We start from the raw sequence: 14906 nt of genomic DNA, 5'->3' as shown, positions 1-14906 counted from the left end.
CGCTGCTAACATGCATCCATGCTCTGAAGGGTAAAAGCATTGACACACAAACACCTCTGAGACGAAAGCTAAACATCCCCTGTGTCTCATGTTCAGACACACGAGAGAACGATGACAGGCAGAAAGCGAGCTTGAGCTCAGTTCACCTCAGAGATGCAGATTATGCTTTAATGTGTGTAATGATCAGCTCATCAAGCGCAGAAGCTCTGCGGAGGCTGCGGAGAGAGAGATCAGGGGGATTTACTCATACTAAAGTTGCATGAAGCAACATGTTTCTACCAATACAGCTTTGTCCAGTGTCCAATAACACTGTGCTTCATCTGAACACAACTCTGAGTGTTGATCGTTTATTCTCACTGCAGGAAGGTTTATGTACCCGACCTCTCTGGCACTGGACAATACTGCTTTCATCCTTGGCATGTGAGACCTCTCCCCGCTGAGATAGTACGACCGACGGGGAACGCCGGAGGAGACGGGGGTGTGGAGCGGGTGCGTCAGAGGAAGCAAAGAGAGCGTGGAATATTTCTTCCTCGACGGCGTGGGATTTGCGATTCCCGTGTCTTCGCGCTGTTTGTCCGGCGGTGCTGTTGTCCGTGCCCAGACCTTCTGTATCAAGGCCCTATTACATAAGGAAAGGTATAAACCACGGTAATCTGTGCCACTTGCGGAAGATAGAAGAGTGTGGGGGTGCGAGTGTGCCGACTGGGAACACCCTGGTAAGGACGGCATTAGTCAATGCTAGATCCCTTGCAACCAAATCATTCATTTTAAATGATTTTTATATACACAACAACTTGGATTTTTCATTTATTGTCGAAACATGGCTGAATGCTGTTGATCTCACCCCTATTATGGAAGCAACTCCGGCTGATTGTGACTTTCTTAGCTCTCCCAGAAACTCTGGTCGGTGTGGTGTTGCTTTTTATTGTAATGTACAGGACTCTGGAACTACGGTGGTCGCCTGTAATGCACTATATAAAGAAATAAACGAACGAACGAACGACTAGCTGAAGCCTCGTCTGTGAAACCGGGGGTGAGGGACCTGAAGGTAGACACTATATGGAGGAAATTAACAACATTTACACTCTTTAAGAGTTCAAGACACTGGAAATTAATTTTCTTTTGACATATAAAAGGTCTTTGTACCATTAAAGGGATAGTTCACCCAAAAATTAGCCCATGATTTACTCACCCCCATGTCATCCTAGGAGTAAATGAACAGTCTTCTTTCAAACGAATACAATCGGAGTTAGATTAAAAAATATCCCGGGCCGGCTCTTCCAAGCTTTATAATGGCAGTGAATTGTACCACAGATTTTGAAGCTCCAAAAAAGTGTATCTATCCATCATAAAAGTGTATCCATCCATCATAAAAGTGCATCTATCCATCATAAAAGTGCATCCGTCCATCATAAAAGTGCATCTATCCATCATAAAAGTGTATCTATCCATCATAAAAGTGTATCCATCCATCATAAAAGTGCATCTATCCATCATAAAAGTGTATCTATCCATCATAAAAGTGCATCCATCCATCATAAAAGTGCATCCATCCATCATAAAAGTGCATCTATCCATCATAAAAGTGCATCTATCCATCATAAAAGTGCATCCGTCCATCATAAAAGTGCATCTATCCATCATAAAAGTGTATCTATCCATCATAAAAGTGCATCCATCCATCATAAAAGTGCATCCATCCATCATAAAAGTGCATCTATCCATCATAAAAGTGCATCCATCCATCATAAAAGTGCATCCGTCCATCATAAAAGTGCATCCATCCATCATAAAAGTGCATCTGTCCATCATAAAAGTGTATCTATCCATCATAAAAGTGCATCTGTCCATCATAAAAGTGCATCTATCCATCATAAAAGTGCATCTGTCCATCATAAAAGTGCATCTATCCATCATAAAAGTGCATCTATCCATCATAAAAGTGGATCTATCCATCATAAAAGTGCATCTATCCATCATAAAAGTGCATCTATCCATCATAAAAGTGTATCTATCCATCATAAAAGTGTATCTATCCATCATAAAAGTGTATCTATCCATCATAAAAGTGCATCTGTCCATCATAAAAGTGCATCTATCCATCATAAAAGTGCATCTGTCCATCATAAAAGTGCATCTGTCCATCATAAAAGTGATGGACAGATGCATCTATCCATCATAAAAGTGCATCTATCCATCATAAAAGTGTATAGATATCCATCATAAAAGTGCATCTGTCCATCATAAAAGTGCATCTGTCCATCATAAAAGTGCATCTATCCATCATAAAAGTGCATCTATCCATCATTAGACAGCAAATGTCTAATGATGATCTACGTTCATCCATATGTCATACGTCAGGTCAGAGGTCACTCTTCCGCCAGAACTAGACTCGCGTAGGACTGTTAAATCGATGTCATGACCGCTTTAATGTGACGATCCACCAACAACTGTATCTGATGCAACAACAGAGCAATAATGAAGGAATAGATGGCCTGAATGTCAATTAGTTATCAACACAGCAAACAACTAATATTTTAATAGTGGCTCAAGCCCCTGCCCCTTTTGTCTCAAAATGTATTGTGCCCCTCTCTGATAATTGTAAATAATAATCATTATTATTATAAATAGTATAATAAATAACAATATAGGCTACTTATACACCATGCCACTATAATAATACAAAATAATTATATATATATATCTTTTGCAGCGATACATCAGTTCGCCGAGTCTTCAAACTACACGAGTAACGTTAACCTAACACGGAAAAGTTACATTAATCCTACCATGCTACTGTAAAAGTTGCGGCAGCATGCGCGAGTCATAATAACTATAACTATAATAAAAGTATAACTCGATTTCAGCCGCATTCTGAGTCTGACGTGACATTCGTTTTTATCCACAGCCATAGTTATCAGCTTGGGGAAACACATCTAGTGAAACGAAATCTTAAATCCATGTCCAACTCTAAATTGTAAAGAATTTATATCTTTGATTTCACAGTAACACTTTACAATAAGGTTAATTTGTTTATTATTCATGTATTAAAAATGTTTTAGTAAATGCTGGAATTAATACTAACTAATATTAATACATGCCGTAGAAGTGCAGTTCATTATTAGTTCACACATTTAACTAATGAAACCTTATTGTAAAGTGTTTCTGTTTTCAATGATAGCATATAATACATACATAAAATGTACAACATAAACAAAACTAAACATGAATTCCTCTTAATTACCTTATTGATTCTCACTGTTTTGTTAGGTAAAGTAAATAATATTTAGTAATATTATCATCATTTCCTTATTTTGGTTTGATGTGTTATGCATTCTAATGTCTTTTCATAGAATGCCAAGGAAAGAAAGGATAAAAAAATTAAATAAATAATAACTCCTCTCTTGTTCTCCTTCTGCCCCTGAGGAGGTCTGTGCACCACTGATGCAGTGTACATGCCAATATAAGGCAGCCAAGTGGGGTTTTACCTCAGGTACATCATCTCATTTAAATATCGAGTTCACTGCATTTGTAAAACTCACTGTTACTCAAAAAATGACCAAATATTGTCATATTTAAGTAATTAAATCTTATTTTATTTATTTGTCAATTTGTATTTAATGTTGCCTTTATTATGCAACCCTGTTTCCATTCTGGTGTAGATTTTAAAATATTATAGTGTGTAAGTATTATACATTTGGACCATTTAATTTTGCTGTAGTCTATGATGTTCATAGCAATAAAGTATCATAAATCAAACAAATCACGACCCGAATTTGGTAACAGGGTTGCAAACATTTCAACATTTCATTCCATCTCTTTCCAATTAAATACTAAAGGCTTGATTATTGAAGAGTTCGAGTGATGATGATGACGGGCGCGCGCTCACAGGATCCGGTTCGGTCCTGATTCGGGTTCGGAACCGGATCGATGATGACGGCTCGGTCATTCAGAGCAACTACTGTAGCTCGAGCTGCTGAAACAAACACCCACGAGAAAGTTCTGCTTCACCTCGTTATTCGCATATCTACCGTTCAGACGAATGCCTTCACACAAATACACGAGTTTAGAAATTAAATCGACGCGTGAGACGAGCTGAAGTAAAACCCGCGTCAGGTGCCGATGCCACGGTGAATAACCACGAACTCATCGCGCCTGAGATCGATCAGAACCGCACGTGCTTTACTCTCTCATCATCATCATCATCATCATAAACACGGAGAATGTGAGTGAAAGAGCGCGTTTACCTGAGAGATGCTGAGAGCCCGACCGTCCGGCGTCTTCAGACAGTCAAACACATGACATCACCCCCGCGAGCGTCTGACCCGCGTGAAGAGCGAGCGAGCGTCGCGTCAGGACTGTCCTGGGCTCTTCCTCTCAGCCAATCAGACGCGCAGCATCAGCATCAGTCGCGCGCTCCTCCTACTGATGCTACAGGGCACGCGGGGCTAGTTGTCACAGGCGTCGAGTCTCAGCTACTGTAAGACTGTGAGAACAAGTAAAACCTTACATTCCATTTCCGACAAACCTACCGTCATTATGTGAGTGACTAACCAAACCTTATTTTGTAAATCTGTTTTACTAATTATATTGTGCTGAAAAGTCATAATAGCCTGTTTACAATATAGGCTAGTATTAGTAATACTATTTCGTATTAGGTATTTTAATATGGAGAGCTGTAGCCTATACATGTTATTTATACATGTCTTAACTTCACCACGTGTGTGTGTGTGTGTAAAAAAAAGGCTTCAAAATCTTCTTCTTACAAGCAAAACAAGATAAATAAATGGCATAGTACATTATCTTAATAAAATGTGCAGATTTAAGGAGGTTTTGGAAACCCCTAAACAGTAAAAAAAAACAAAAAAAAAACGAAAGTACTAATGAAATGAAGAGACGTTCATGTTAAACTGGTGAATTTTGTACAAGGACTCTATGAGTACTGAAGGGCTTTTGCTGGATTTTGATCAAACATCCAAAATGCACGCAAAAATAAAGGTTTAATAATACAAGTATTTTATTTCTAGCAGCAGTGATGCGCCACATGTTGCAGTGGCACACACAGAGACACACACAGACATACACGGACAGACAGACAGACACACACACACACACACACACACACACACACACACACACACACACACACACACACACTCATTTGAGCAGACTCCTGTAGGCCAGTGAAGACAGATGTGGGCAGCAGTGGTCCGGCATCTGTTGACAGAACAACCAATGACTTTCAAAGAAGATGATGAGCATTATAGGATTTATGTACAATTAGAAATAATACTGCATTCATGGTTGCTAGTGTTTGTTAGGGTGCGCCCTATAGCTGGAGGTTTGTGTGACAAATCAATCCTGAAAACAAGGTTCGTACAGATACTGTAAAATGAAATTCCAGGACTTTACAAGCTCTACTTTTAAGTTTTCAAGGACTACAATTAGAGATCCCCTTATCAAACAATATCGTTATTATCTTTTAAATTCAAAAAAGGTAAATAGATAAGCAAAAATAAACTAATAAAACAATAAATAAAGTGCAACACAAGTAAACGTGAGGCCCTTCAGTAAACGTTGAGTTCGTTTTGATGCACTTGAGAGCTGAGAAAGATCGCTCACTGGTGGACACTGGTATGGTCACGATCAAGCATGTGAGGGCATAAAGCTTTGACATGCTGACTGCAAGCCCCGTGCTCCCCGCGGCAGCCGCCTCTCGCAAAATTCATCGCGAGATTCAAAATTCAATTAATTCAATTCACAAATTGTGCGCTTGGGAGAACATGTGAAAAATGCAGACAATCCTCCCAGATTGACAAAAAAAATATCTTCTAATCCTTAATTTTTGATGCTCCCTGAGACATCACAAGATTTAATGTGTGTGCATAACAGTGCACAAAAAGAGCCTGAGGAATGTCTTATTTTACGCGCGCCTGTTCCCCATTAAGTCCGCATGCCATTACAGCGGCTCCATCATAACACTGTGCCACTAACTTTGTTTTGCAATCGTAGCTGCCCAACACTTCAAGTACTGAAGCTGCTAGATCATGAGCTCGTTTTTTTTCCCTGTGACATCCTCAAACTTTTACTCCGATGTCAGTAACATACCGGAGTACAAATGACAGCTGTGAAGCGTTGCTGCAATCGGTGGCCTCATCCACCATAACTGCGACAAGACTTGGTGTTGTTAATCTCTTTTTTGATGGAATCATTTAGCACCTCAGCAACAGCATTTATGAGATCGCTCTGAATTTTCCCCTATGTTCCCATTAAAACGGTGGCCATGGCAAGGTGGTGTCGAAAGTCAGTGTTATATTCTGATAGCACAGAGAGTAACTTCAAGTAATTACCTTGATTCAGGGACTCATTCCCCTCGTCATGTCCCCTGAAAGACAATTCTTGCCGTCCCAAAAAGATGAAACAGTATGTCTCGGTTTTTCTTCACTCTCTCATTGTGCAGGCTTGTCTCTCGTCTCCGCTGGTCATGCAGCTGCAAATCCACCCTGGACTCACCAAAGGTCTTCAAATGTACCACCGCTGTGAGGTGACGCTCGGATGCCTGGTGTTTGACAGCTGCCTTGAAGCTATTAAGGCTGTTAAAACCCATGCTGTTCCATGTTCCCTCTCTGGTATTAAAAAGCAAACACGGCCAGCAAAATAGCTTGTTCCGCTCAGTGCTAGCTGTTAGCCAGTCATAGCGGTCGTAGTTACCCTCAGTGAAGTGCCGCACAAAACCTTTTTCGGCCTTGGTCAGCCCTAGCCTGGCTCCGCCCTCCTGCGTACTTCCGCTCAATTTTATTTCCCTTCAGTACTACGTCTGGGATTGTGGTGTATTCTTTGGTTTTCTCCGGCCAAATTTTTGGCGGCCCAATCAGTGAACAGAGGGAGTGGCTGAGAACGATGACGTTGAGATCGTGCGTTAGTTTGAGTTGTAGGGTTACGTCACGACCAAAGGTTAGCGATTGGTTATGGCAGATCCAGAGTGACTCTGGGCAGATGGGCAGATCCAATAGTTTTAAACTTCAACAGAATACCCACCTACAAGGAAGTTAATGCTTGTCAATGGAGAGAGGCCAGACTCTCTGTACAAATGAAATGTACGAGAGTCTGGTAGAACCAGGCTAGGTCAGCCCATCCAGCTTAGGTGTAAATCTTCCTTTTGAAATGATCTCTTTCTTCTCTCCAAACGAATGCCTTGAAAAAGACACACGAAGGAGATCGAAAACGGGATCGGTAAGAGGTGTGAAGGCAGCGGCTCAGTGCACTGACATCGCTCACAACCCGCCAAAATTTCTAACGGTTGATAACATCAGCGGGGGCTAGCGCCGACACATCGCTGAGCCCCTGGGGCGTTCTGTCACTGCGCATCAATATTTGATTGGCTAATGATACACATCAGTCAAAGTTATGATCAAATGGAAAATGGCAGCTTCAACGGAAGGCTAGCTATACTACTAGTGCTGGTCCACGGAGTTGTGATGCGTTTAGATGACATATGGAAAATCCAGCTCAGCCTCACAAAAAAAAAAAACATATTCTTTCTGGAAATATAATCGTAAAAATGAAAAAATATATTTTAGATTTTGACAGGGCCAGCAGAGAAGGCCTTGACAGCCCACCTCTGCATATACTTGGATATTTATATGAGCAATATCAAGCTCATTGCCATGCAAAATGGCTCAGACGGGTCGCAACATTGATTTTGTGTGCAAAGTTTTATCGATAAAATTAAACACTAATTTCACATATATTGTTGTTGAAAAAGTGCAAGCCATTAATATATACTTTTTTAATATAACTCTGATTGTATTCGTCTGAAAGAAGTATGTCATATACACCTAGGATGCCTTGAGGGTGAGTAAATCATGGGCTAATTTTCATTTTTGGGTGAACTATCCCTTTAATAAGTTAAAACAAGACTCGGCTGGACACTTGAAGGCCCAACCAAGTGCTTACCACAGCAGAATGGAACCCAAACATGTTTGTTCACCACAACACTCTCCCCATCAGCTAGGGCTTGCATAGACTAGTCGAGTAGTCGATAGATCGACTACTTCAACCACTAGTCGACGCTGTCGGAAACAATCGACTACTCGAGCGTCCATTAACCATAAATGAATTAAAAATGGCGAACGTCACCAACAGACACCACACGTCAGATGTGTGGAAGTATTTCATCAAGGATGACAAAAATATTGTAATTGGCCAACTCTGCAAGAGGCCGTTCACATATTGCGTCTAAAAACATGTGGAAAGCGCGGCCGTGCCGCTGTGTCCTACAAGCGCTTGTGCTTGCACAAGTGCATGGCGTCTGTCGTTGCTATGCAACAATGAACTGCGCTCTCCATGATGACGACGAAGAAGTATCAGCAAAGGATTCATTTATTTCTAGCCCTTGCAATAGCTTTACTACTAGATATATTTCTGGAGATGAGAAGGAAAAACCCGCCTGAAAAAACTAGCGCACCACGTTGCTTCCATTATGAGCGCGCTCGCCGCGGCCGCGCGCCTACATTTGAAATAACGACCTTGAGCGCGAAAAAGACGCGATATGTGAACGGCCCCTAGAAGCAGACGTCTGAAATGAAAGGCAAGAACGGCTATTTATTTGGCTTTAGACTGTTACATGAAAATATAAAAATGAAATGTCATAATTATAATGTTTTGAGAGTTTAGTTATGTAATTGTTGCATTAGGCTATGAATTAATAAATGTTTATTGATAAAATCTATCTATTTCATGTCTTTTCATTTACAGTAGCATGAACCACGAATAGTCGAGTAACTCGAGTATTGTTTTGATAAGAAATCGACTAGCAGAAATCAGTAGTCGTGCAACCCCTACCATCAGCTGAGCTGCATCACAATGTGGAAAAGCTTTGGAAGCTCGACATCTTGCATACAAGAGTGAAAAGCTGGTGACAAGGTCTCGACAAGGTCAGACTGCAATGGAACTCTTGCAGACGAAGACAGTTTGAGTGAACATAAACGGAGTTCAGCGATATGCCACACCTTTACTAAGGGTGCAGTCCATGCCAACTTTTTCTGCCTCACCAACTTCAGTCCTTGCCAATCTGTGGAGTACCGAGAAGCACCTCCTCCGGGATCCAGACCATGCTTGAATAGGCTGGATACACCACAAAAGTGAGTCAAGAAATGTGGGAGTCATCTAGAGTCATGGTTCATCCCGCGTAATATGGTGACTCACAATGAGAAAAACAGAATTGTGTTCAACTGTTCCTATACCCATCAAGCAAACAATTGTAATGAATTGATCCTGCCTGGTCACAATTTAAGCTCTTCTCTGCTAGGGGTCCTGCTGTGATTCAGAGAACATTCCACAGCTGTCAGCAGTGACATTAAAGGTATGTTTCATCAGGCGAGGCTACTCCAGAGGACAGACCACTCTTATGGTTCCTGTTGTGTGATATGCAGAGAGACAACCCTCCTAGTGTATATGAATGGCAAGTCCTGCCATTTGGGACAACTTGCTCCCCATGCTGTGCAACATATGCACTTCAGAGGCACGTCACTGATTACAGTCAAGAAGGAGATGATGTGCGGGATGCTTTTGAAAGACACTTTTATGTGGACAATTGGCTCCAGAGCTTCTCTTCCCCTAAATCAGCTAAAGCAGCAGTCAACAAGGTAAGAGGTCTACTGGCTAGTGGAGGCTTTAAATTAAGGCAATGGGCAAGTAACATCTTAGATTTCATAAGGCACCTTCCCCCCAGAAATACTGTCCCAAGATAGTGACCATTGGCTTAACCAAAGTCAAATCGACCCACAGGTACCCGCTCTGGGACTACGCTGGAGGTGTAGGTCAGATTCCCCTGACATACAAATCCCATCTGCAAGAAGCAAGCCCTACAACAATGAGAAATATCTACAGGATGCTGGCCAGCCACTTGGGTTCATCCCCCCTTTCACAACAAGATTCTTGTTCAACTGTTGTGGAATAATAAGAGAGAATGGGATGACCCACTGCTCCCTGGTGTTATTCTTGAAGCTTGGAAAAGTGAACTCCAACATCTGGAAAAACTCAGTTTGCCTCGCTATTATGTAAGCCTCAAACTAGACCACCCCAGCTGCAACAATGAAGTCCACATCTTCTGTGATGCTTCAGAGCGGGCCTTAAGGTGTGTTGTATATCTGCGTGCTGAGGATCCACGTGGCCAAGTTGAGGTGGCATTCATTACTGCCCGATCGCAAGTAGCTCCCAATAAACAACTTTCAATGCCCAGGCTGGAGCTGTATGCCGCCCTCACTGGTGCTCAACTTGCCCGAGTGTTGCAGAGGGAACTAACAGTGAACATTGCCTAGATTATCCTGTGGACAGACTCAACGACTGTTCTTAACTGGCTACAGTCTGATCCCGGTCGCTTCAAGGTATTTGTACGGACACGAGTTGCTGAGATCCAGGAGCTGACTAATACCAGAAACTGGCGTTATGTTGACTCCTTGAACAACCCAGCTGATGACATCCCAAGGGGAAAGACCCTACTGGAGTGTTTTACAGATATAGTGAAGGCCACTGCAGAGTACCTACACAAGGCAACCGTATCTGATTCACAAAGTCCTATGGCTGAAACTTATCAGAAAGCAGATTTGGAGGTCCTATGAGCTGCTCAACGAGAGAGTTTTCCAGTCTTACTGTTGGTAAATCAGTATCATCATCAAGCCGTTTAGCAATGCTGGCACCTGAACTTGAAAAAAGAAGTGCACATCATTCGTGTTGGTGGCAGACAATGTAGATGTTACCAGAAATAGTTCATCCGATTGTTCTGGATCCAAAGCACTCAGTAGCTAGAATGCTCATTCAGCATGTTGACAATAACTTAAAACACCCTGGTTCTGAATGACTTTTGTGGAATTACGGCACAAGTACTGGATACTTCGGGCTCGTGAAGCTGTTCGGAAAGAGCAACGTGCCTGTCTGGAGTGCCAGAGATGGAGAGCCCCACCCAGTCCTTCCTCGGATGGCAGATCTAACTCCTGCCCACCTGTTTGCAGTGCCCTGCATTCTTCTCTACTGAAATAGACTGCTTTGGCCTTTGCTTAGTTAAAAAAGGTTGCCGCAACGAAAAGAGATGGGGATCCTATTTAAATGTTTAACTACTAAAGCAGTCCACATTGTAGTCATGACCAGTCTATACACCGACTCCTTTCTAATGGGATTGAGGAGGTTCATTTCTCGCTGAGGCAAGACCGCTGAATTACTGTCCGACCAAGGGACTAATTTTAGGTGAGCGAGAACTCCACTTTCAAAACCATGCACCCTTCATTGCAAACTCACCTGGCTGTGCACCAGATCAAGTTAATCTTCAACCCCCCTAATGCACAGCACTTTGGAGGTACCTGGGAAAGGGAGATACGTTCCATAAAGACAGCCTTAAATGCCACCCTCAATGCCCAGATTGTGACTAAGGAAATGAACAACAACATCCTTATTAAAATTTAGGGAATCCTGAATTCCAAGCCCCTAGGTTATGTCTCCTCTGATGTGGTTGACCCAGACCCAATTACGCCAAATCTCCTTTTGATGGGGCGGCTAGATCCTTCATTGCCACAAACCATTTACCATGACTCCAATCTATTCGGTTGGTGGTGATAGAGGGCCTGTCAAGTCCTTGCTGACATATTCTGGTCCGAGCTCCTAAAAAACTACTTGCCTGCATTGCAAATCAGGGAGAAATGGCAAACAGACACAGATCCCCTGCAACCAAACACAGTGGTACTCATAGTGGACCCTCAACTGCCCAGAGCACTATGGCCAATGGGACGGATTAGTGTGTTCGCAGGATCTGATGGGCGAATATGTACAGCAGAACTTAAGGTGAATGACCAGACCTATGTCAGACTTGTCAGCCGTCTGATCCACCTACCCACTATCTCAGATGATGGGGAAAAGAATCCCCAATAACTGCAAATTTGGAGGCGGCTGTTGAAAAGTAAAGTGCAAGCCAGTCCAGCAGAGGGCGCTAAAAGACTATTATCATGACTGCCTAAAAAAACTATTACGCTCTTACGCGCAAGTCTTTTCATTTGTAGTGATGCGACAGGCAGAAGGAAACCAGGACTTTAAGTGTTGTTTGCTAAATTAATCTTGCTTTGGTGGATTTGTGCGTGCAGAATTATTGTGAGTACTATCATATTTACGCACTATATGTATATGTTTGTAAGGATAAACAACCATTTACTGTTTGCCGTTGAAGGACTGAATGTCTTTTTGAATACTTATAAGACAATCTAATAACTAGGCTATTTACTGTATTGTTATGTATAATTAATGTTTGTTGTGACTGTACTAATAAAATATATTATTTATTATTATTTCCTTATGTAGAACCACATCTCTATCCACCTGTAACTTTACCGAAGTTAGTTAGAATTATAGAGAACTTTTATGGAGAACAAAGACTCGTGCATTCTAACAGATGCCCCACAGTGATCATCACTCAACTAGCAACACAATCTTTCTCCTTCATTACTAATTGTCTTTCAATAATCCAAGCACTTTTAATGATTTTTTCCCAGGATTTAAAATAAAAAACGTCAAATTCAATTCAAGCATTTTAAGCACCTTGTACGAACCCTGTGAAAAGCATTTGTGCAGAAGCATTGGATATTTCAGTGTGTTTTCTCTGTTACCTGCACGCCCAGATGTGTGCGTGTGTGTTTTCTGTTAGCCGCACGCCCAGATGTGTGAGTGTGTGTTTTCTGTTAGCCGCACGCCCAGATGTGTGAGTGTGTGTTTTCTGTTACCTGCACGCCCAGATGTGTGCGTGTGTGTTTTCTGTTAGCCGCACGCCCAGATGTGTGAGTGTGTGTTTTCTGTTAGCCGCACGCCCAGATGTGTGAGTGTGTGTTTTCTGTTAGCCGCACGCCCAGATGTGTGAGTGTGTGTTTTCTGTTAGCCGCACGCCCAGATGTGTTTTCTGTTACCTGCAGGCCCAGATGTGTGAGTGTGTGTTTTCTGTTAGCCGCACGCCCAGATGTGTGTTTTCTGTTACCTGCAGGCCCAGATGTGTGAGTGTGTGTTTTCTGTTAGCCGCACGCCCAGATGTGTGTTTTCTGTTACCTGCACGCCCAGATGTGTGAGTGTGTGTTTTCTGTTAGCCGCACGCCCAGATGTGTGTTTTCTGTTACCTGCAGGCCCAGATGTGTGTGTTTTCTGTTAGCCGCACGCCCAGATGTGCGAGTGTGTGTTTTCTGTTACCCGCACGCCCAGATGTGTGTGTTTTCTGTTAGCCGCACGCCCAGATGTGCGAGTGTGTGTTTTCTGTTACCTGCACGCCCAGATGTGTGCGTGTGTTTTCTCTGTTACCTGCACCCCCAGATGTTTGAGTGTGTGTTTTCTGTTAGCCGCACGCCCAGATGTGTGAGTGTGTTTTCTGTTACCTGCACTCCCAGATGTGTGAGTGTGTGTTTTCTGTTAGCCGCACGCCCAGATGTGTGAGTGTGTGTTTTCTCTGTTACCTGCAGGCCCAGATGTGTTAGTGTGTGTTTTCTGTTACCTGCAGGCCCAGATGTGTGAGTGTGTGTTTTCTCTGTTACCTGCACACCCAGATGTGTTAGTGTGTGTTTTCTGTTACCTGCAGGCCCAGATGTGTTAGTGTGTGTTTTCTGTTACCTGCACACCCAGATGTGTGAGTGTGTGTTTTCTCTGTTACCTGCACACCCAGATGTGTGAGTGTGTGTTTTCTCTGTTACCTGCAGGCCCAGATGTGTGAGTGTGTTTTCTGTTACCTGCACGCCCAGATGTGTGAGTGTGTGTTTTCTCTGTTACCTGCACACCCAGATGTGTTAGTGTGTGTTTTCTGTTACCTGCACACCCAGATGTGTGAGTGTGTGTTTTCTCTGTTACCTGCACACCCAGATGTGTTAGTGTGTGTTTTCTGTTACCTGCACACCCAGATGTGTGAGTGTGTTTTCTGTTACCTGCACGCCCAGATGTGTGAGTGTGTGTTTTCTCTGTTACCTGCACGCCCAGATGTGTGAGTGTGTTTTCTGTTACCTGCACGCCCAGATGTGTGAGTGTGTGTTTTCTCTGTTACCTGCACGCCCAGATGTGTGAGTGTGTGTTTTCTCTGTTACCTGCACACCCAGATGTGTTAGTGTGTGTTTTCTGTTACCTGCAGGCCCAGATGTGTGAGTGTGTGTTTTCTCTGTTACCCGCACGCCCAGATGTGTGAGTGTGTGTTTTCTCTGTTACCTGCACACCCAGATGTGTTAGTGTGTGTTTTCTGTTACCCGCACGCCCAGATGTGTGAGTGTGTGTTTTCTCTGTTACCTGCAGGCCCAGATGTGTGAGTGTGTGTTTTCTCTGTTACCTGCACGCCCAGATGTGTGTGTGTTTTCTCTGTTACCTGCAGGCCCAGATGTGTGAGTGTGTGTTTTCTCTGTTACCTGCAGGCCCAGATGTGTGAGTGTGTGTTTTCTGTTACCCGCACGCCCAGATATGTGTGTGTGTGTGTGTTTTCTCTGTTACCTGCATGCCCAGATGTGTGAGTGTGTGTTTTCTGTTACCTGCACGGCCAGATGTGTTAGTGTGTGTTTTCTGTTACCTGCAGGCCCAGATGTGTTAGTGTGTGTTTTCTGTTACCTGCACGCCCAGATGTGTGAGTGTGTGTTTTCTGTTACCTGCAGGCCCAGATGTGTGAGTGTGTGTTTTCTGTTACCAGCACGCCCAGATATGTGTGTGTGTGTGTTTTCTCTGTTACCTGCAGGCCCAGATGTTTGAGTGTGTGTTTTCTCTGTTACCTGAACACCCAGATGTGTGTGTTTTCTCTGTTACCTGCACACCCAGATGTGTGAGTGTGTGTTTTCTCTGTTACCTGCACACCCAGATGTGTGAGTGTGTGTTTTCTCTGTTACCCGCACGCCCAGATGTGTGAGTGTGTGTTT

This window comes from Leuciscus leuciscus (genome assembly GCF_965113295.1).
Source record: "Leuciscus leuciscus genome assembly, chromosome: 9".
Classification (NCBI taxonomy): domain Eukaryota; kingdom Metazoa; phylum Chordata; class Actinopteri; order Cypriniformes; family Leuciscidae; genus Leuciscus; species Leuciscus leuciscus.
The sequence above is the reverse complement of the archived record's forward strand: the minus strand, read 5'-3'. Positions refer to the sequence as shown.